The sequence below is a fragment of the Cyprinus carpio genome, chromosome A9 (genome assembly GCF_018340385.1).
Source record: "Cyprinus carpio isolate SPL01 chromosome A9, ASM1834038v1, whole genome shotgun sequence".
Lineage (NCBI taxonomy): Eukaryota > Metazoa > Chordata > Actinopteri > Cypriniformes > Cyprinidae > Cyprinus > Cyprinus carpio.
Genome location: NC_056580.1, coordinates 31,488,798 through 31,512,438, shown reverse-complemented (window position 1 = coordinate 31,512,438; position 23,641 = coordinate 31,488,798). Strand labels below are relative to the sequence as shown.

The window sequence follows — 23,641 nt, the reverse complement described above, 5'->3', positions numbered from 1 at the left end:
TAACGCAGAAAGGACATACTTGATTATTATAGGTGTTTTCCCCTTGAGCTGATTGGTAAATGGTGTAAACACTAATGTGAACTGGCCCTGTTAAAATCCATGCATGCCTCCCCAAATTGGTTTATGAAACATCACTATTCTAAAAACAGTTGAAAATTACATGGAACAGACAAGCTTACATTGTGAAGCGATTGGATCTGCGATTTGTCTCCATTTATAAATCAAATAACATTGCTGAAAAATTGATGCTAATGACACAATAGCACTGCACAAAACTGTGCAGTGCCAAAAAGTCGCGGCTAATGGTAATCAATTCCATTCCCTTATATTTAATGGATGGTAGACCGTTTACCTACATAACCCATTCCAAACAATTGGGACACTGTACACATTGTGAGTAAAAAAGAATGGAATAATTTGCAAATCTCATAACACTATTTTTATCACAATAAATATAGATAAAATATCAAAATTTGAAAGTGAGACATTTTGTGAAATGTCATGCCAAATATTGGCTCATTTTGGATTTCATGATAGCTTCCTACCATTCCAAAAATATTCTCCTTCCCCCAATGGCCTGCGGTCGAAAAATAGTGGAGGCAATATTGTAGAAAGAAGTTTTCGCTTCTGTCCGTAGATCACGAAAAATCCAAAGATTACGTTTGTAAGTTAATCATTTCATTCTCTTACCAGTGTGCTACAAGTATCATCCAAGATCGTGACATCGTCTTCATCAGTATCATTTCTGGGAATCTGGAATCCCTTGTTTGTGCGCTTATGGTCAGGCTCCGAACACATCCAGACTATGGATTGCCCGTGTTGGTCTATGCAGGGTGCTCATTATTAGGACGTCAGCTTGAGCTGCACTTCACATACTATGAATGCGTACTCGCTTAATGGGCTAAACCTCATCAACAGTGTTCGGCTCAGGATTACTTCCAGAAAACCTTGTCAGGTGTATAACACTCCATCCACCGTGTTGGCATTTCGCTGTTGCTCACTTAAATCGTCTATTAGATCAACAATAGTGACAAGTCCCTCTCCTAAAGCATGAGTCCAGAATCGCAGGGCGTTTTCTCTGATCCAAGCAAGGCTCATTTAGCACTGGACTGTGGGCAAAGTGAAAAACTGTTGCTGTGGTCAGAAACGATCAATTTGGGACTGGGGCGCCATGTCTCCGGACTAACGACAATTTGGAGCTCCCCAAGTGTTATCGACGCCAGAGTTCAGGTCCTCTGCATCTCTGAGGTAGGGGTTGCATGAGTGCGTGTGTCAAATGGGCATCTTAACATCTGTGAAATGCACCATCAATGCTGAAAAGGTATATCGCGTCTAGGAACCACATATGCGCCCATCCAGACGTCGTCTCGTGTCCACAGAACAACTCTGTGCATTTTCCAGCATTACAAGCCAGACCACATACTGCTCAATTACAACATCATGACTGCGTAGAAGAAGGATCTGGGTACTGAATGGCCCAGCCTGCAGTCCATATCTTTCACCACATGAAAGACTTTTGGTGCAAGTCCCCCATAAAGAGGAATATGCGGACCACGATGACCTAAGACAGTTGAGAAGCAACTAGAAGCCTGTTAGTTAGACAAGATGGGAACACTTCCTATTCCTAAACTTGAGCACCTTGTCTTCCTCAGTGCCCAGACGTTTTTGCAGGACTGTTATAAAAAGACAGGGGGATGCCACACAGTGGTAACACCTGGCCTTCTCCATAACAGAATGGGTTAATGATGGATAAATAAGCAAGTTATTATTGAGTAAATAATATCTAATGCAGGGGTGAGAAGGGTAATTGGAAGACATAAGAGGGGTACAGTAATTTTGCTTATTGTACATTAGTGTTATTTTGTGATTTCAGTTGAGACTTACACATTTAAAAGCACATGTTTCGTTGAAGAAATAACGGTGAATTCCTTAAGTTTGTATGTAATGCGCACTTTGCAGAAAGAAAAATGTGCTTTTGCCTAGGCAAGTTTAGTATTAATTCTTTTGCTGAGATATTGGGGGGTGTCTTTTAGAGCTTGGTTGGGTTTGGTTTGTTCCCGACACTCTACGTGTGAGAGTGTGATTCTGAGTGGACGAGACTGAAAAAACGGTTGAACAGAGAGGGACGCACGAGAGGGTTTTTGTTCACAAGGGGTGGAGAAGGAAAATGTCATGTAAACGCTGTATAAGTCGTTGAAACTTACATTTCTTCCTATCGGAGATTCGTAAAGACGACATTCGACTGAAAGTGGGTATGCGCACAGTTACTCACTCTGCACGAGTCTAAAGCCGGGTTTCTTTTGGTAGTGTTTTGAGTTTCAGCAGTCGTTATTGTGAGAATAGAACGATTAGATAAATCGGGAACATTTCAGGTACACTGGACTGCATTTCAAGTTTATTTGTATTTCAGCTCAACGGAGTCTTGCTGGATCAACAAAGGACCCAGATAGCATTCTCAAATTACTCCGAGTGATTTTAGAAATACCTTTTTCTGGGGGGGGGGGGCGCCGTGGGACGTGATCAGCTCAACAGCGTCATGTGAGCTGAGACGAGAATAGAAGAGAGAGAGAGACGAGCGCTTGTTCGAGCTTCGGCGGATTCTAAAAGTACGAGAACGTCTGATAATCAAGGAATTCAGGTGATCTTATTTAATTTTATTTGCTCACTTAGAGTGAAGTGAGGCCATGTGTTGTTTCAAGGACGGCGAGTCAACGATCTGTCTAGCAACCCCGTCCCCCGGCCGTGCAACGGGGAGGGGTTGGGACTTGTGAGGTGTGTAATGTATGTGGCGCGCACGTTTGTCTATGTGATGGCCACTCAAACGTTAAAACTGGTACTGTTTCAAACTATTGTTTGTGAAACGTTATTTATTGATATTGATGTTTCATTTGAGATATTAAGGTACAGTGTTGAACTGTCATAATTGGTTATTTAAAGTGATTGCATATTTTCTTTCAAAGGGAAAAAAAGACACAAGACAAGTGTATGGTTTAATTTGAAGTTTATTGAACATTTGACATTTAACATATATTTTCAAGCATTTATCCCTTATTTGTGGTTTTACTGTGTTAAAAATCCACCTAAAGGTTAATTTTGTGTTCATCTTACCGCATTTGCTTTTGATTGACGTCATTATCCAGTGACATTAACCTAGCTGACATAGGGGAGGATAGACATTAGTGCATAGGCGAGGAGACCTTTTAACGACCCGGTTGCGCTGCTATGGTTATAATCAGAGCATAGGGGCGGCGACAACAATGTATGGGGGCTCGTTCGGGGGATCAATTATTCTCTCCCCTACACATCCCTGAATATTTAGATTAAGCGGGTCAGGTAGAAAGAAAAGGGGGACTAACTGAACTATTCCTTGCAAAGAATCACAATGTGGCTTTCAGAAGTTGATTAAACTTTGTCTGTTGAAACATTTCAAAAAACTGGGTTTGCAAATAGAAGCTGTAATTGATGAACGCCATGCTATCATGTTTAAGTAGGGAGTACCGTGGCAACAACTGATGTGGCCTGTTATAAGAAGAAGCCTGTCCGAAACTATTAAAGCAGTAGTCCGACGGAGAAGTTAGAGACTCTAAAAAGGGACAAAGCCCAGATTACTATGTTGTTGATATTGTGTGAATGACGTGATTAGGTGATAGAGTGCCTAAACCCCGCATTATCCACCTGAGATTGCTAATAGCCTAAGGGGGAGAGACGGGTGAGGGTTCATTGGTGCATCCTGATTGAGTGTACTGGCATTCGGGTTTTCTGAGAGAAATTGTCAAAATTTCTGCATCAGGGAAGGCAAATTCCATGACTGGCCTTGAATCTTTATTTTGTCCCAATTTCACCAGTTCCAGTGCGGGTTTCACCCCGCCCCGATCCATTATACGTGCAGCCTATCGGGGACCTCAACGGACCAACCCTCCTTGTAAAAAAACAAGCATTCTGGAGACTCAAATGCTTATTAGGCGATTGCGTATGTTTTGCTGGTTACTATTCCTACCCCGTTCGGGAGAAGAAAATCTTGAGAAATTGGATGGAACAGGCCCAGATTAATGACAGCTGAATGTGAGTGTTCGGAAAAAGAAAAGCGGGGGCGACGGAGAATGGAGAGTTTGAAAGGCCCTGCTCTTGACCATAGTGAAGGCGTAAAGGTTTTCAGTCATGAGGCTAGGCTTTTAACAGTACCTTGAGGCTCTAGAAAATAATCCCTGGAAACCTCTGAATCAGGGGAAAGACCTGTACTTTGTACAACATATTTAGGGTACTGAGACATTGCCCTAGAGAATCTCGGTCTGGACCTTTTCCTGAGACGAATAGAGAAATCATTGACAAAGGTGGTGCCAAAAACGGGGGTTGTATTAGCCCATGATGGATAAGGCGGAGGATTGAACAAGCTAATCCGAGGTGGTGTGCTGCTTTCGTACTCAGTACCTGATGTTATACCGCTGAGGCTACGAGAACGGGAAAGACCCCCCCCTCCCGACTTTCTTGGAGATTATTGAATGAGTTGACAAGACCGCTGGAGAGGAATGTGAACTTTGCAAGTCGTAGAATCCGGAACGTCAGTGAAATCAATAAATCTGAAAAACCGATGATAATCCGGAATCGGAAGTAGTAAAGGCACCTCCGAGCTGAACTGGGCAGGAAAGCTAAAAGCAATAGATGAGAGATGATTTCAGCTAAAGTTCCTGTTGCTCCATGAGGATCGATTACTAAAGAAAAACTGGAAAAAAAACAAAAGAGTGGATACTCATGTGGGAGTCTGCAGTGAAAAGGTTAAAGAACCAAATCAACAAGTTGAATAAACAATTTAGAGGTGAGGAGTATCAGTTTTTCAACTGCTAATAGCTGTTCAAACTAAAACTAGGCTGTTATTAACAGCAGCAATGCCTTCGCGACACAATGAGAAAACCAATGAAGTCTAAGGAGGATAGATTATCTTCTGTTACCGTTGCGGGAAGATGGACATAGGAGCCACTAAGTGTAACGCACCAGAGAATACTGGCAAAGTTTGATAAAAAGCTGGGGAGATCCTCTCCCGAAGGGCTAAAACAGAAGGGAGCAGAGCAAAGGAAGATCCTGCTGTTTCTCGTGGGTCAGATGTGGTTTCTCCGAAAGAAGGGACGAATGATGTCAGAGAGAAGGGAATGTGTGGCTATGGGGCTAGTGGGACCAGTCTCAACCATTTCAGTGGAATTGAATGGATTGTCCATGCAGTGCTTTTACTTGACAGTGGTTCTCCAAGTTACCATTGTTTTTGAAACAGTGGCATGCCAAGTAACTTACCACAGATTCCCATTAACCCGTTGACTGTATTGTCTATCTGGGGACTAAGTTCCCTGTAACTGATCCCTATAAGGGATACATTCGAGAGGTGGATTTATCATTTCCTGGAGTCACTTATATGTGAGTGAAAACACAGTACCTGTCCGTAGCATTGGTGTGTCCAGAACCACAGGTTCCTCAACAGGTTCCTGTAATCATTGGAACCAATGCAAGTTTTTTTTCAAAGACTGCTGGATTTCACTGGCAAGGAGTCCAGGAGTATCGGATTGCTTGACATTACTCTAAGAATTCATTCAACTGTTTCAATACCTTGCGTCCAGCATAAGAAATGGAAACGAGGACGTGGACCTGACCTAGTTGAATGGATTGTTTTACATGATGGGGGTTTTTTTTTTTTGGGGGGGCGGACCTGGATTACTAACAATAACCTAGAAGGGTGGAAAAGTATGCTGACTGTAAAGGTTGGACTCAAGGAACAGGTGAGAGAAGATATTCTCCTAGTAGAAGCCACGGATGAGAACTTATTACCTGCTGGAGTATTTGTCCCATCGTTCTGTCCTTTGTATTCATCTATATAGACGTGGATAACGTCAATTGCTTGTGTGCAATGAGGACTGCAAAAAGATATAAGCATTCCTCCAGGGGAACCGTGATGGCAAATGTTCTTCCATACCGTGACATAGTTACGGTTGCGCAGGGAGATCAGAACGCTGTCAGAGAAAGCTGAATCCGAAATATTCTTTAACTTTGGCGATTCTCCAATACCAACCTATTTGGGAGGAAAGATTTAAGAAAAGAAGTTGTCTGAGCGAGGAAAAACGTGTTTTCTAATCAGAGTGGGATGTGGGAAAACGCAAAAGATGTGACTCATACTTATCAGGCTGAATGAGTGCACGCCTTTCAGGGAGAGGTGCTAGGCGTAATTGCCCCAGCAGACATCGATGATGTGGCGCCGTCATCTGAAGGAATTTGCTGGCTGCCGGTATAATAAAGGAATCAAGGAGTTCCTATGTCGTCACCCATAGTCCATAGCGCGTAAGAAGAGTGGTGCTATTAGAAAATGTGCATTGATATAGAAACTATGAATTCCAGACCGTACCGGATCAATATACAACTCCCAGGATAGAGGACGCTCTGGATTGGTTTGTCGGGGAGCAAGGGGTTTTCCGTCTTGGACTTAATGGAAGTGGTTACTATCAAATGAAAGATGGCTGCTGAAGATAAGGAAAAGACGGCATTCATTTGTCCTCTTGGATTCTACCAATTCGAGCGGATGCCGCAAGGGATATCTGGAGCTCCAGCAACTGTTCCAAACGACTGATGGAGAGGGCAGTTGGCGATATGCACTTGCTACAAGTTATAGTGTATCTAGATGGATCTAAGTTGTGTTTCGGAAGAACGCTGGAGAGCATGAAGAAAAGGTTGATGAAAGTGCTGGATCGAATTGGAAGAGTTCGGGCTCAAAGTGTCGGTGACAAGTGTCAATTTTGCCAGCCGGCTGTAAAGTATGTGGGGCATTTTAAAAAAAATTTTGTGTCTGCAGATGGCGTAACCCCAGACCCGGAAAAGTGTGAAGGCTGTAAATGAATGGAAGATACCTCAATGATCTAAAGTCATTTAGATCGTTTCTGGATTCTGTGGCTTCTATCGGGCAGATTCATAAGCATTACTCCAAGATAGTAACGGCCATTAACGGAACTGCCAAAAGGGTATTGCAACCAGTGAGGAGGTTAAACAGAAAGTAGTAACTAAAGGTAAATATTACCAAGAGCTGGAACCCTTTGGAGAGACGGTGGACTGAGGAGTGTACAGAATCCTTCCATGACCATTATTCCAGTGTTTACTCATACACAGTGCATCCTTACGCAGATCCATCTAAGCAGTACATATTGCACGTGGATGCCAGGCTTACAAGGTCTGGGTGCCGTGTTAAAATCAGGAGTACCCTGAGGGGTTGAGACAAATTGCATTTGCCAGTAGGAAGTTGAGTTACCGTGCTGAGCAACGAGATCCCATTCATCACCTTGGATTTCCCTGTGGCTCTGAAATGGGCTGTCGTTGACAAATTCCATGACTACCTGTATGGAAAACAAAATTCACAGTAAGGACTGACCAACAACCCCATTTACATATGTTCTATCAAGTGCAAAGCTCAATGCTTACTGGCCATAGGGTGGTTGGCTGCCTTAGCCACTTATGATTTTCAGCCTCCCAGTATAATAAAAACCCTGGTAGTCAGAATACGGATGCCGATGTACTGTCAAGTTATCCTTGGATGCTGGTCAGACCACAGAATGGATAGGATATTCCTAGATCGGGGGAGTAAAAGCTATCTGTACAGTGCTACTAGTACTTATCGTCTGATGAGTCACACGGATAGATTGGTAGACCAGCTGGGGGTCGTTATTCTGAAAGTATTCCTGATTTTGTATGTTTTGCCCAATACACTTGGGTACGAACAGTCAATCTTCAATTGTCTAACTCTGATTTTGAAGGTTAGCGCAAGAACAAGAATCCTGTCATTGGTCCAGTGGATCCTAGATGTAATGAAAGGGAAACTTCCAAGCTTCAAAGAGTTCTAATGTTTTGGAGACATTATTGAGGCAACAGGGTAAGAAGTTGGGCCATTCGTCATCCAGCTCTTGTACAGAGTAACAAAGGAACTCTTTTTGGGAAAGAGAAAGAGCAGGTTAGTCCCTTTACCGGACAAATACCGTGAATGAGGTCTTGAATTCTCTTCACGATGAGTCAGGTCCCTCTAGGGATTGAGGCGAACCACTGAATTGTGTAACGACAGATTCTATTGCCACATATGACTAGGGAAGTGGAGAAATATGTGAATAATGGTGGAAGATGTAGTGTGAGGGGAAGGAAAACTCTGCCACAAAGATCAGCCTAGCCTGAATCCATATTACAAGTAGTGGGCCAAATGGACCTTGTTTGCAGTGACTTCCTGTCCATTGAACCAGATTCAAAAGGGAGTTTGCCAATGGTTCTTGTAGTGACCGACCACTTTTACCCGTTTATGCGCAAGCGTCTCCTGCTAGAGATCCGAATGCATTAACGGTTTGCCAAAATTTGAGTAGAGAAGTTCTTTGTACAGTCCGGTTTTGCCTGCCAGACTTCACCTCGGACCAGGGCCCGTGATTTCGATAGCCGACTAATCAAGGAGTACTTGGAAAAAAATCCTTGGGATCCGAAAAGACGAGAAACCTTCTCCCTACCATCCTCAAGGAGATCCCCAACCAGAGCGCTTCAAACCCGCACTCTTCTCTCCCTGTTTGGTACGGTGTCACCCCCCCGATACTGCCAAGAAAGAAAGGTGGAGCCAGAGTGTGACTGGGCGTTCAGTCTAAATGTATATAACTGTAATCTAGAAGGAAGTAGTAACGGGATATTCTCCTTACTATCGCATGTTGGGAAGAAAGGAAGCTCGTCTACCGTAGAGTGCACTTGGAATCCGGCAGATGAAAGAGAGAAGCAAATCATCAAAAGTATGGGAGAGGGGAAAGAGGAACTTAAGACATGCATATAAGTTATCTTTTGCAAAATGCATCAGAAAAACTAAGCAGGAGAACAAAAAGACTCTATGATCAGAGAGTGAAGTTTAGAGTGCTTGAAAAAGGAGATTGTGTGCTGGTCAAGAATCTTGCAACGACTGGGAAACAAAAGTTACAAGATCGATGGAACTCTCTACCTTACCTTGTCCTGGAGAAGTTGCAGAATCTGCCTGTGTACAGGGTGAAGCCAAAATCAGGAACAGGAGGTGTGAGAACTTTGCACCGGGATCACTTGTTGCCAATTGGAGAAGAAGTGAGGATAAACTTACCTGCTGAAAGGGAAGAAGTTCCACGTCACATGGTGACCAGATCCAAAACTGTGAAAAGGACACAGAAAAAAGCAATAAGACATGAAGTGGACCCAGAAAGTTGTAAATGTGTGGATATAACTTCTGACAGTGACGACAGTAGTCATTGTGCATATTACCCAGTTGAACAAACAGTAGACCTTGGAACACTATCTTTTCCATCATATGAGAGGGAGAAAGTGAAGAGCCCTACTAGGTCTCAAAAGGATTCTGCTCAGGTGGAAGTGAATGGAAGGAGATTTGTCACATGATGATGATGGTGGAATGTTTTCAGCCAGATGCTGGAGAACTTGGGGATCAGTTTGATAAAGAAGTCAATGAATACAGGGAATGTACAAAGAGAAGAAAGAGAAGAGGGACAGAGTTGAAAATCGTCCAAATGAGGATGACAAAACAGTTCAGAAAAAAATAAGTTATGATGCACTTGGGAGAAATAATACCTGACAGACCCTTAACAAATCGTAGTATAGGGGTATGGTAGTTGGAAAAAATAAATGTTGAAAATTAAGAGGTCTTTCGAAGGTGAAGAGTGCTTGCAATACATTGTGGGTAGTCACCCAATGGCCACATGTTGAACATTTTGTGCTTAATGTGCATCCAAACCCTGAAGTCTGAAGTTAGGCTACTTAGGTCTGTATTTTAAGACACCTCATGGGGACACTGAGTATTTTAGGTAGAGGGGAGAGTGTTAACTTCCAGTTAGGGTTATTATTGAGTTAATAAACAGAATGGGTTAATGATGGATAAAATAAGCAAGTTATTATTGAGTAAAATAAATAATCTAATGCAGAGAAGGGTTAATTGGAATACATAAGACTGGGGAGTACATAATTTATGCTTATGTACTGTGTGTTATTTTAGGGTTTCAGTTGAGAATAACTACATTTGAAAGCACTGTTTCTTTAAGAAATACGGTGATTCTTAACAGTTTGTATGTAATGCACTGGCAGACAAAAGTGCTTTTGCCTAGCAAGTTAGTATTATTTTTTGCTGATAGGTTTGTTGTTTTATTTGTTCCCACCCTCACGTGTGAGAGTGTGATTCTGATTGGACGCTGATGCCAAAAAAAGGTGAAAGGAGAGGGAACGTCATGAGAGGGACGCACGAGAGTGTTGTTCAGAGGACGTGGAGCACAGGAAAATGAACATGTAAAACGCTGTATAAGTCGTTGAAATCTATACAGATTGGTCATATCGGAGGAAGTCTAAGGACATTCATGAAAAGTGTACTGCACAGTACTCTGCCACGAGTAATAACGCGGTTTTCTATTTGTAGTGTTGAGTCTCCACGTCGATTTATTGTGAGAAAGAATCCAGACCAGGAATATCAGGTGAATAATAATTACATTCGGACAGGCGGTAGAAGCACGGCGACCTGCGCATAACGTTGTAATTTTGTGTTCATCTCACACCGAGTTCTTGCTGGATCAACAACAAGACCCCAAGATAGCATTTTAAATCCCAAACGAGTGATTTAGAATACCTCTGGCGCCCGGGGGGAATGCTTCAACGTTCAACAGCGGCATGTATGAAGGAGTGAGAAGAGAGGAGAGAGAGGAGAGAGGGAGAGCCTGCGGTACGAGATTCGGAGGAGGGTTCTAACTGAGGGAAACGCTGAGATGAAATCAAGGAATTTCATGTGGATCGATAAGAGTCGAATAGTTAAGACATAGTTGGTGCACTGTGTGGAGATATAGGTGTATCATTTTTTTGTGCGGTTTCCACACTCCGCCCTGGTTCGCCCCATGGGTTTGGTCATTTTTGTACCCGGCCTCAACCGATGCTCCTGGCAAACGTCCAGGCCTGCAACGGGGAGGGGTTGGGAAACTTGTGAGGTGTGTATGTATTGTGCGCGCCGTGCTATGTGAGTGGCCACTCAACGTTAAACTGGTACTGTTTCAACTATTGTTTGTGAAACGAGTATTTATTGATATTATGTTTATTTGAGATATTAAGGAAGTGTTGTATTTTTTTATTTTGTTTTTATTTGTGATTGCATATTTTCTTCAAAGGGAAAAAAAAGACACAAGACAAGTGTATGGTTTAATTTGAAGTTTATTGAACATTTGACATTTAAACATATATTTTCACATTTATTTATTTTGTTTTACTGTGTATAAATAAACCTAAAGGTTAATTTTGTTATACTTACCCATTTGTGTTGATTGAAGTCATTATACAGTGACATTTCCTAGCTGACATAGGGGAGGATAGCATTAGTGCATAGTCGAGAGACACTTTAAGAACCCGGTGCGCTGCTCTGGTTATAGTGTCTTATGCTCATCAAGCCTGCATTTATCTCATCAAAAATAGGCTACAGAAAAAAAACATATTTAAAAAGAATATTTAAATTGTACTCAATCGAAAATAATGTTTTTTATTTTTATTATTTTTTTATATATATACTTATTTATCATTTATATCTGTGATGCAAAAGCTTGAATTTTTAAGCATCATTACTCCAGTCTCGTTGTCACATGATCCTTAAGAAATCATTCTAAAGCCCCATTGGCACGGGATTAGTACCTAATGACCTCCAGTCATTTGTAATAATTGCGGAGGTTGTCTGTGATATTAATCCCGTGCAAATCGGCCGCTGACTGTAATATGTAGCCTAAAGTTAAAATTTCCCCTGGCAAATGACCTACCATATTTCGTACTAACACTGACATCCTGAAGATAATATTAGTCCCAGGCGAATCCCTTACATCACAGTGATTTGAGGTCAGCAGCATTTGGCAAGTCAATAGGCCTATATCATTTTTTTTGAGGTTAATTTTAAATCACAAGGTCCCCAGATAATACTAATCCCGTGCGAATACAGCTTTATGCTGATTTATTATCAATGTTGGAAAGAGCTGCTTAATTTTTTTTGTTTTGTTTTTTTTATAACCTGTGATTTTTTGGGGGTTCAGTGATAAATGTAAGTTAATAAAAAGAAATAGCATTTATTTAAAATATTTATGCTTTCTAACAATATCAGCATTAACTATTACTGTTTCTATCAATTTAGCAAATCCTTTGCTGGAATAAAAAAACGTAACGCCTTTTCAAAAAATAAATAAATAAAATATACTGACTCCTGCTTTCTTTTGAACATATGCATATATTGTTACAAAAGTTATATTTTAAATAAATGCTGTTCTTTTTTATAAACTTTTATTTTATCAAAAAAAACTTAATAGGTGAAAAGTATCATAGGTTTCCAATACTGGTAATAAATCAGCATTGTATAAAAATGTACTTTAAAGTATATTACATTTTGATCAAATAAATGCAGGTTTGATGACTATATGACTTCTTTGCAAAATATAAAATACTTAATGTATCCAAACTTTGACTATATATTTTTATTTTTTTACATTGCCCTATTTTTACATTTGAGCTCTCCTGCCCTGAGGAACTCTCTGCACCTCCCCTGTAAAACATAGCTCCAACCTCTTTAGAGGGATAGTTCACCCAAAATGAGCATTTGTTGTGAATTTATTTCCCCCACCCTCAGGCCATCCAAGATGCAGCTTGTCACTTCCACAAGATATTAACTGATGGACTGGGGTTGTGTGGATTGCTTTGTGGATTATTATGATGTTTTTATCAATTGTTTAAACTCTCATTCTGACCAGCGCTCATTCACTGCAGAGGATCTTACTGGTGAGCAAGTGATGTAATGATACATTTCTCCAAATCTGGTCCAATGCAGAAACAAACTTATCTAACATGCTTGGATGGCCCAAGGGTGCGTAATTTTCATTTTTCAAATTTTAATTTTTGGTGAATTATTCTTTAAATGTCCTCTTCCATACGATTTTCAACGCCCTATTTAGTTCAGTATGGCCATACAGTCTCGGGTAACCTTTATAATTCTATAACGCACATATGAAAAAAAACTATCCAATGTATCGTTTACAGCACTACAATGTGGGGAATGATATCATGGCTGTCCTGAATTAAATTAATGTTCACACTAAATATACTTTCAGGCTCCTGCTAAGGAACAGCATAACAAGACGGCATGCTAAATTATTCCTAAAAATTGCACTCTTGAAGCATTACTGGCCATCTTTGTGACTAACCACCTAAAACCTTTGGTTACCAGTTATCGTGGACCAAGTCACTTTAGATTAATATGGAAATTAGGAACCTGTTCAAAGCACATAAACGAAACAAAACAAAAAGAATTTTAAATAGTTTATTATTATTCAAAATAACTGAAAAACTTTGTTGAAAGGTAACATTTCTTGGTAACAGGTTACTGTATATTTGCAATATTTTCTTAATAAAGTAACATACGGATTACATCAAGAGATTGCAGCCGTGATTTGTTAGTAACTGGCTGCAAAACGTAAGGCCGTTCAAATCAAAAAAGTCGCCCTATCACTTCCACACATTACCAGAGTCAAACGTGCTTTGCATTAATTGCTCCATCGGTCAGGGAAACAGCAAAGCCAAAATATCTTTTAATGGATTTATGTAGATTACGTTGTTCAATTCAAAGTATATGGGAATTGCTTTTGGCCAACACATGTTATTTCAACGTAGCTTTACAAACCTTACAAAACCACCCCAGTGAGCAAGCCCAAACAGACGCTTTGGCCAAAGAAAACGCAAGTTAGATATTAAAGCTCCTCCTCTAGGAGTTCAACTCGGTCCTTGGTTCAAGAACCAAGAGGAGGAGCCAAAACTGAAAAAACGCAAGAGTAGTAGCTTTCCTGAATTCAGCCCAGACTCAGCCCAAGAAGGAAGAAGCCCTCCTCCGTGGGGAATGGAGACAACGCACCATAACGAGTAGTGTTTTGGCAGGACGCAACAAAACCACCAACACTCTGTTATACATTTCCTGAATATATGATACCAAGAGGAAAAGAACTCCATGCAAACCACATTAACCCATGTCAACCAATGGCGATGCTGCCAATCCATCTCTATCAAAATTTAACTCCTGACCTCCCTTGACCAACACTTGTCATTTAACTGTAGTTTTCCAAATATGCACAAGCAAAAGTCAAGTCAGGGGAGGCTATTGTAATCCATTTAAAACTATATTTCCAACAACATCAGCCTAAACAAGCAACTTTAATCTTCCCGGATATCTGTTTTTTGGGGGGGGGGGGAAAACAAAAAAGTACACAAAAGTGCCAGTTCTCAGTTTCCACTAAATGGTACGCACTGTAGTAACTTATACTGTGAGAAAACATGTTTTTTTGGTTTTCCAGATAAACCACAAACTACCCAGTTGTTTTGACAGTAAGCACGAACATCCTTACCACAGCTATAACTTCCTGCTGGGTGTGCTGCAAACTAATATTTGCCATCAATGCACAATGTATTGTGTTTTAATGTTCCAATCAAATAAAATAAAATAAATAAATACACCTACCATTTTTGCTGAATACAGCTTTAGTTAAAAAAGGGGGGGGTTTTAAAATTCAATTGATCTAATTGTAAAAAACAAAACAACAAAAAACTATAGCAAGATTAGGTCCATTTAATATTCATAAAGCAACATGAACATTTTTGGGTTGTGAAGACAGCACTGCACAGGCTGTTGAGCTTGATAGTTTTGATCACTAATGTGCAAGCCTGAGAAAGTTATTAGTGTTTAGAAAAATGCTTCGTATGCCACGAGGGCCTAACACAGCAACCACAACATGGTGTGTTATTTTCATGATTCATATTTATTATTAAATATGGAACATATGTACAGTGTATAAAGAAAATAAACAAATGAAAAGCATATTAGCTCTGGCCCTTGTGCTAAGGGTTTACCCACCCTTTACTTTAAATATTTTTAGTATATCAGTATATAAAAAATGTATTCATATATGTATTCAAATGTAGTTATGTAGCCTATTTTGTTTCCATATACTTTTTATCTATAGATTTATATCCCCTTTAAGTGCACTCAAATCCTCGGGGCAGAGAAAAAGGGGCATTACCGTAAAAAAAAAATTTTGAGTAAAAAAGAAATGGAATAATTTACAAATCTCATAAACTTATATTTTATTCACAATAGAATAATATAGATAAATATATCAACCTTTTAAAAGTGAGACATTTTGAAATGTCATGCCAAATATTGGCTCATTTTGATTTCCCTGAGAGCTACACATTCCAAAAAGTTGGACAGGTAGCAATAAGAGGCCGGAAAAGTTAAATGCATTTATAAGGAATAGGGGGTGGGCGATATATCTAACGATAGGATCAGCGCGATCTAGTCAGTAAATCTGGTTCCGTGATTACCGCAAATCCCCCATCACCTGCTTTTTAAATGGCGCTGCATTTACCAGACAGAGCCAGAAGTTCACTGGGCAAGGTAATGCGAATATCGCGTTGATTATTTAAGGCGATTCATCTAATAAGATAATAATAGGGCGATTCCCAATAAGAAGTAGTAGCTACTAAAAATGTTGTGAATCTACTTCAAAATATGTGTTGAGTTGTCAACCGTTTACAGTAAAAAAAAAAAAAGTGTGAAAAAACCCCCCAAACTTACATCAGCAGAAGGCATCAGTCTAAAGCACCTTAACCCTTTATACACCATTCTGGGCTCTTAAACTATGGTTATGAAGAAGAATTTCCATTTCAAAAACATGTACTGCACTAAAAAAAAGATAAATACTGTTTTTTAACATGCGTTACCCCCCCCCACTGGCCACTTTACCTGTTCAACCCGCCTGTCAATGCAAAAAAATCTATTCAGCCAAAACACATGGCAGCAACCCCAGGGGCGTTTTGGCATGAGACATGGTCACGACAATCTGCTTAAGTTCAAACCCCCGCATAGGGAATGTGGGAACACCCAACAAAGTTTGGGAAATTGGGGGATTTGAAGATAAAATGGTTTTTGGGGCCCAAAAGGGCAGGTCTGGATTTTTCAGGGAAAATGTTGGGCAAAAAAAAAAAAATATTGGGAGCTTTTCAGTTTGGGGGAACAAAAAATGATTTGTTTATCCCAGAAGGGGAGGAGAAATTTGGGCAGACTGTTTGAGCTGATAGAAAAAAACAGTAACCCCAGTAACTGAGGTATGCAGAAGAGCACATGCCACCCCAAAAATGGGTGATAGAAGATTGGGAAAAAGGTTTCCTGATCCAATAAGTCCGATAGGGTGTACAGCTGACAAATTTGCAGGGAAAGGTGTGGGTGCTATCATGTTAATATGGACCCCAAAACCCAGAGGAATGTTTCCAGCACCCGGGAAACTGTGCCAAAAAAAAATTAAGGCATTTCTGCAAGTCCAACCTGGTACCAGCAATATGTACCTAAAAAGTTTCTTTATGAGTGTATTTCATGTCGTTGTTCAGCTGGGTTTTTGACACCACTATTACCGTCTGCTTCACGCTTTTCTTACCAACAAGAAAAAAAGTCAGACCCCAGCTGCCCGTCAGTTAACCTTTTTTAAACCGATATAACCCAAAGTAGACCATTTGTGTCACATTTTTATTATAAACCCGTTTTGCATTTCAAGAAAAAATCATCGCCTGTATTATCTTGTTGAAAGATTTCAGTATGATGTGATGGTCTTTTTAAAGCTTTAAAAATTCAGTGATGGTGTCTGGTTAAAACTTTCAATGTATTTCTGACAAATTTAAAAAAAACTGGGATTTTTGTTATGAGTCAAAAACTGAAACTTCTGTCTAGTATGCTTAAGAAATGAAACAAAAATCATGCAGCATCCAGCCAGTGTCTGTGGTGTGTGTGGCCCAAATGATACTGGTATGTCAAAATTGCAGCAAGGAATTGATTATAAAATATCTGTATTGGCATTTTGTTAAACATATGACCCTAATAGGAACAAATCACCGCTCATGCGATTTTAAAAAAACACCAGGTCTCAGTTTAGAAGCCAAGCAGATAATATCTGAATCTGTGTTTTCCCTATGTTTTTGACTCACTAAGCCATCCACTTTCTTTCATTTTTAGACACAGACAGAGCCGCGAAACATGATATACGTGATATAAGTAGAGTGCTATATCCAAAGTGAATTTACAGGATATTTTTGATATATTCAATCTTCCAGCAGTAATGTATGGTGTAGATTCACACTCCAAGCGGCTCATGGATAAAGTCACTGACACTCTGTAAAATTTAATAGTTTAAGAGAGTTTTTGAGGCCACAGCTGGTGTAAAAGTTCATAATTTAGCTGTGTGAAAACACCACCGGAAATAGCTATATATGCCATGCCCTAGATCGCGGAGATGCTATTGCTTGCATCGTTTGAAAACATTTTTTTTTTGCATGTGCAGAAGCAGCAGGTGTGTTTTTTCAAAGTGCTATATTGGGAAAAGGGGTCAATCCCGTAGAGAGCAGAAAATGAAGCCATTACTTAATTTTAGGTTTCCTGGGTTTTTCACAATCATTTTCGCAGAAAACAGGGTTAACTAGAGAAACAAGCATCCACCCATAAGCTTTGAAGGTTTTGTTTTTTTTAGAATTAAAAAAAAAAATAGAAGCCAGGAGGGCGGGTGGTAGAGCATCAAAATATGCTAAAGATCGTTTACCCCCCCCGAAGACAAAGACAAATGACTTGATGATTTTTAATTGAATTTTTAAATAAATTCCAGTGATTTTTTTACAGAGCACATTCAGGTGCATTCAAAAATTAGAATGTCCAAAAAATTCATTTTCGCAATTAACCAAATTGAAACACATGTATTAAATAAATTCAGTAAAACAGACTGAAGTAGTTTGTCTTTGTTCTTTAATTGTGATGATTTTGGCTCACATTTAACAAAAAACCCCCCACCCCCTTATCTCAAAAAAAATTAGGGAAACTTCATAAGACCAATAAAAAAAAAAAAAAAAAAAAAAAAAAACATTTTTAGTGAGTTTTCCTTCTGAAAGTATGTCTTTTTTACTGTACATGTATCATTTAACTTTTTTTTTTTTTAATTACCGCCTATTGGGGGATGGAGGTGATCAGTTTGTGGCATGCTGAGGGGTATGGAAGCCCAGGTTTCTTGACAGTGGCCTTTAGCTCTTCGCATTTTTTGGTCTCGTTTTTCTTTCCTTTTTCAAAAAACCCCCAGATTTTCGGGTTCAGGTCTGTGAGTTTGTCCAGTCAAGAACATCAACACCATGGTCATTTAACCAACTTTGGTGCTTTTTTGGGAGTGTGGGGAGGTGCCAAAACCGCTGGTTTCCATCTCAAAAATTTCAGGGAAAGGGAAACATGAAGTGTCCAAAATTTCTTGGTAAACGGTGCAGTGGGCTTTGGTTTTCAAAAAAAAATGGACCAACACCAGCAGAACATTGCACCCCAAATTATCACAGATCTGGAAACTAACACTTGACTTCAAGCAAATTGGGCTATGAGCTTCTCCAATCTCTTCCTCCAGACTCTAGGACCTTTGGTTTCCAAAATGAAATACAAAACTTGCTCTCATCTGGAAAAGAGGATTCTGGACCACTGGCAACAGTCCAGTTCTTTCTTCTCCTTAGCCCAGATAAGACGCCTCTGACATTGTTCGGTTCAGTAGAGTATTAACAAGAGGAATATGACAACTGGTAGCCAAATTCTTGGCGGTTCTTTGATGCCTTGGACCTCCAGCCTCCCAGTCCATTCCTTGTGAAGTTATACTCAAATTCTTGAATCGATTTTGCTTGACAATCCTCATAAGTCCGCAGTTCTTTCAGTTGGTTGTGCATCTTTTTCTTCCATACTTTTTCCTTCCACTCAACTTCTTAACATGTTGGATACAGCATCCCGTGAACAGCCAGCTTCTTGGCAATGAATGTTTGTAGCTTACCCCTCCTTGTGAAGGGTGTCAATGATTGTCTTCTGGACAACTGTCAGATCAGCAGTCTTCCCCATGATTGTGTAGCCTAGTGAACCAAAACTGAGAGAACATTTTCCCGGAAACCTTTGCAGGTGTTGAGTTGATTAGCTGATTGGCATGTCACCATATTCTAATTCTTTTGGGGGTAGTGAATTGGGTTTTTGTTAAATGTGAGCCAAAAATCATCACAATTAAAAGAACCAAAGACTTAAACATTTCCCGTCTGTGTGCATTAAATTTATTTAATACACGAAATTTCACAATTTGAGTTGAATTACTGAAATGAACTTTTCCACACATTCTAATTTATTGATGCACCTGTATATTTAGAGACTTTCATGCTCTTATATACCCAAATATACACTGACATTTAGCCTACACAAACACAAAAAAAAAAAGGACTTATCATTAGAGGATCTCAGTTATTTTGAAAGTTCTGAACATTGTCTCCCCCCACATGGAGAGGAAAAAAAAAAAGTTCAGTTTAGGTAATAGGCGAAATCGCAGGAATAAATTTGTCATTGTTTTTAATGCTATAGAGTGATTGCACATATGGAATGAAGGTTACAAATTTTAATTGCAAACATTTAAAGGGTGTGGGGCAGAAGATGGAAAGATTTCTCAAAAAAACCACATCCCCCCCTCAAAAAATTAATAGAACTGTTGCTTTGGAGACAGACAGACGGGAAAAAACCTTTACGTTTCTTTTTTAGTGAAAGTAGAAAGGACCCGAAAGTATTTTAAAAAAAAAACAAATTCAAAAGAAATTCATTTGTGGATGTCCAAAAGTTGTCATCAACGCCAAAATATTAATGGGAAACACAACCTCCCCCAAGGAATCGGGAACACTTTAGAGTAAGGTTCCATTAGTTAATGTTATTAACCACTTTAGTTAACATGAACCAAGCAAGAACAACTTTCTACAGCATTTATTAATCTTAGTTAATGTTAATTTCAACATTTACCAATGCATTATTCAAATTAAGTTGTGCTTGTTAACATTAGTTTATGCACTGTGAATTAGCATGAACTACAATGAATAACTGTATTTTCAAACATTAACGAAGACTAATAAATACAGTAATAAATGTATTGTTCATTGTTGTTCATGTTTAAATTTAAAACATTAACCAACATTAACCAATGGAACCTTATTCAAAGTGTTACCAAGAAATCTAAAGGACATTTACCAAAAAAAAAAAAAAAAAAAGCCAGACATTGTTTCATTAGAAACAGACGTTTTGAAGAACAAAATTGTGTATTTTGGGGAAAAAATGTATTCTCAAATTTTTTGACAAATCAGCTGCTGTAGTTATGTAATTAATTTATCAAAAAATTTTTTTTAAGTGGTTGTAATGTAAACCCCCAGGTGCCAATAGGATGTTTCAAAAAACAGCCATTCTTTCTGAAGCTTTCAGATGTAATTTTTAACTTCAACAATAGAACAAGAACGCTCATTTCATACACCGCACACCCTTTAAAAACACCAAGAACCACGCTGATAAAGAATCAAAATAACACATTTTTTTAAAACTGAAGAAAAAAAAAAGGCATTTTAAAACCACTGAAATTCTATCCTACTAATTCAAAAAAAAACTATAAAAAATAAGTGCTGATTCTTTTCTCCTCATTATGAACATAAATATGTCAAATAAATAAATACATCTCATTTTTCTCTACTTATGATATTGTCAGTTGTGTCACAAATTTTACAAATTCAATAACCAAATTACATTTTCAAAGTAAACCTTAACAAGGGAAAAAACATGATTTTTTCATCCTTTCATCCCAGAAGTAAACGAGAAACCGCAGGATTGCAATTTAAAACAGGAAAAAGGGAAAAGGGCCTCGCTCAAAGAGAACACTTAACAAGTGATCTTTTGGGCAAATACAGGAAATTATGTCATCACATGGTAAAAAAAAAGCAAAAGGGGAACAGTATTTCATTGCTCAGTCAGGGTGTAAGAAAACGTGGTTAATGTTGACCAGGACGTGTCAATTTTTTACACGGCAATGATCAGACCACTTGACACAAAAAAAGGGACAAAAACTGCAGCACAAGAAAGTGTTTAAAGCATATTTATTTTTTTTTTTTAATAATGTTTTTGGAAAATGTTTTTTTTTTTTTTTATGGATAACAGATATAATATAATAATATAATATAAAATAACAAAATACTTAAAATTTTATAATATATATATATATATATTTATATAATATTATATAGATAGATAGATAGATAAAAGATAGATGATAGATGCTGTTTTGACCAGTTCTTGCTTCCCGATAATATTTTTTTAAATTTATGTCGCCGGGTTTTTTTATTAATAATTATTTATTTCAACCCTGTGAATTCAAATGAATATAAACTGAAATATCCATTCTATTTGTTGTATTGCATCAGAGCATGTGCAATGTGTACTGTGTGTACCGGGGACATGGATGATTCATTTTCAAAAACAAATCCATGTATAGCATGGTGCAATGCAGGGAAACAATTATGAATGATTGCAAGATGCTAAAGCAGCTTATTAAAAATCTCTTCAAATCAGAATAGTCTAGTCCCTGAAAAGAAAAAATGGATATGTTTCTTTCAGAAGTATACAACCACACACAATCATTGTTACCCCATCACAGAGAACTGTATTCTACTCTATTGTATTCTAGACATGTTTTTCTAGTAGTCAAGGTCTTTGTGAGGGTGCAGAATTCGGTAGTTGGGACTGAAGAAAAAACCCTTTGCTGCTCCAGCGGGGACGTGCTCCTGACCTCCTGTTTTGATTTGCACGATGATTGACATAAAAATTCCTTGCCAATCACAGTGGTACACAAACTCCCGGATACATGAAAAAATTATTTGACATGCTCATAAAAAAAAATTTTGTAAGTTGGGGGATTTTGAAAAACCCAAAAGGGGCTTTGCGATTTTCCTTGCCTGCAATGTGGGTCGCAAAAAAGGACGACACCCCCTTCCTTAGTGAAACAGCACAGTGTGACCTGATACAAGCATGGATTGATTTTCTCAGTTCTGTAGTAAAGTATCTGTTTTCCTTTTTCCAGATTTCATAACTGACCCCATGGAGATGGTAGTAGCCAAACGCCACTAACAATGACTCTTTAAAATAACCTGTATGGATCATCGTGGTTGGGCACAGTATTTTTTTGCCTGCAATATATTCTCTCTGATTTGCATTTCAGGACTGAAGGCAATGCGCTGGCTTTGCATGTCATTTGGCCTAATTTAAAAAAAAAATCAACTCCACAACAATGTATTCAGCCAACCTGGTGTGTCGGACATCTTATTTTCATTTGCTCTGCCCTTGCGTGCAGTTTACTATGGCAAGGGTTCCATTGGCCAATGGGAGGGTTTATGTAAAGGCCGTGGCGCTGCTGTTCTACATCAACATGTATGCCAGCGTCAACTTCATGACTTGTTTGGCGTGGACCCGTTTCATTGCAGTGGTACTGCGCTCGCTTCCCAATTCGAAGGTTCAGAGGTCGCGGTACATCTGTGCTGCTGTATGGGTCGTTGTGTTGGTACAGACCCTGCCTTTTAACAATCAATGCCCATGGCCGAGCGAGGAGGAAAGTGGACATATAACATGTATGGAGTATCCCAACTTCGAGAAGACTGACAACCTGCCTGTCATTCTCATCGGAGCTGTGTGATTGGCTCGGCATCCCTGTGATCACCATCCTGATGTGTTATTCGGCACTGTGCTACAAGCTCCGCCTCCTGGCCAAGTCTAATAAACTGACAGAGAAGTCGGGTCGTAGTCGTAAAGCCATCGGCGTGATTTGTGCCGTCATTCTCGTATTTGGTGTGCTACACCCCATATCACGCTCGACCTCCTGCAGTACATGATCAGAAAGCTGCGGTACAAGCCAGACTGTTCAGAACTGCATGACTTTCAGATCTCCCTTCACATCACCGTCTGCCTGATGAACCTCAACTCATGCCTGGATCCCTTTATCTACTTCTTTGCTTGCAAGGGATACAAGAAAAAGGTACTCAAACTGCTCAGGAAGCAAGTCAGCATGTCCCTCTCGAGTGTGGTCAGGACCTCACCTGAAGGCTCCTCCAAAGATGTGTTTGGGAATGATAAATCCATATGAGCTCCAGAAGCAATCAGAAAGAGAGGAGCAGCATGCTGTTGAGCAACAGCGATGTTTATGAACTATAAGCAACAACAAGAAACGCAGTTCACTGACTATATGCGACTTTCCTAAATTTCTCACCTCTGGATTATTTTACAGTGTTTCAAGCTATTGGTTCAGATGGTGGTTAATATTTTGTTACGCTGTTCAAAGAATATTGCACATTTGTCTTACATACTGTAGTTCATCTGAGTTAGAATTTGTTTTTCAGTTTTTTTTATTGATCTTTTGAAAAAAATAATAATAAATAATAAATAAAAAAACAAAAATAATAATAAATAGCCAAAAAGACAAATTTTTTTATGCAGTGAATGATGAGCTACAGCAGTCTGTACCAAGAAACGATGCTTGTGGTGATTTTAATGTAGCCTAATGACTCAAATCTTCTGATTCCACTCACAAGAAAAAAATTCAATCACTGATTCTTCAGTGAGCCTTTTGATCCTTAATCATTACAACACTGGGATATGACCAGAGAGTCCGCTAAATTAACCTTTTGTTTTTAACTGGAAATTCGGCCTCCCTTTATACTGTAGGTATGTTAAGGGTTTCAT

At 39.2% G+C, this 23,641-nt stretch overlaps 1 pseudogene; it reads left to right on the top strand.

The window, feature by feature from the left end:
* The window catches only part of LOC122146212, a 24,915-nt pseudogene extending 1,640 nt beyond the window's left edge, over positions 1 to 23,275 (top strand).
* Positions 23,276 to 23,641: the final 366 nt, after the last annotated feature.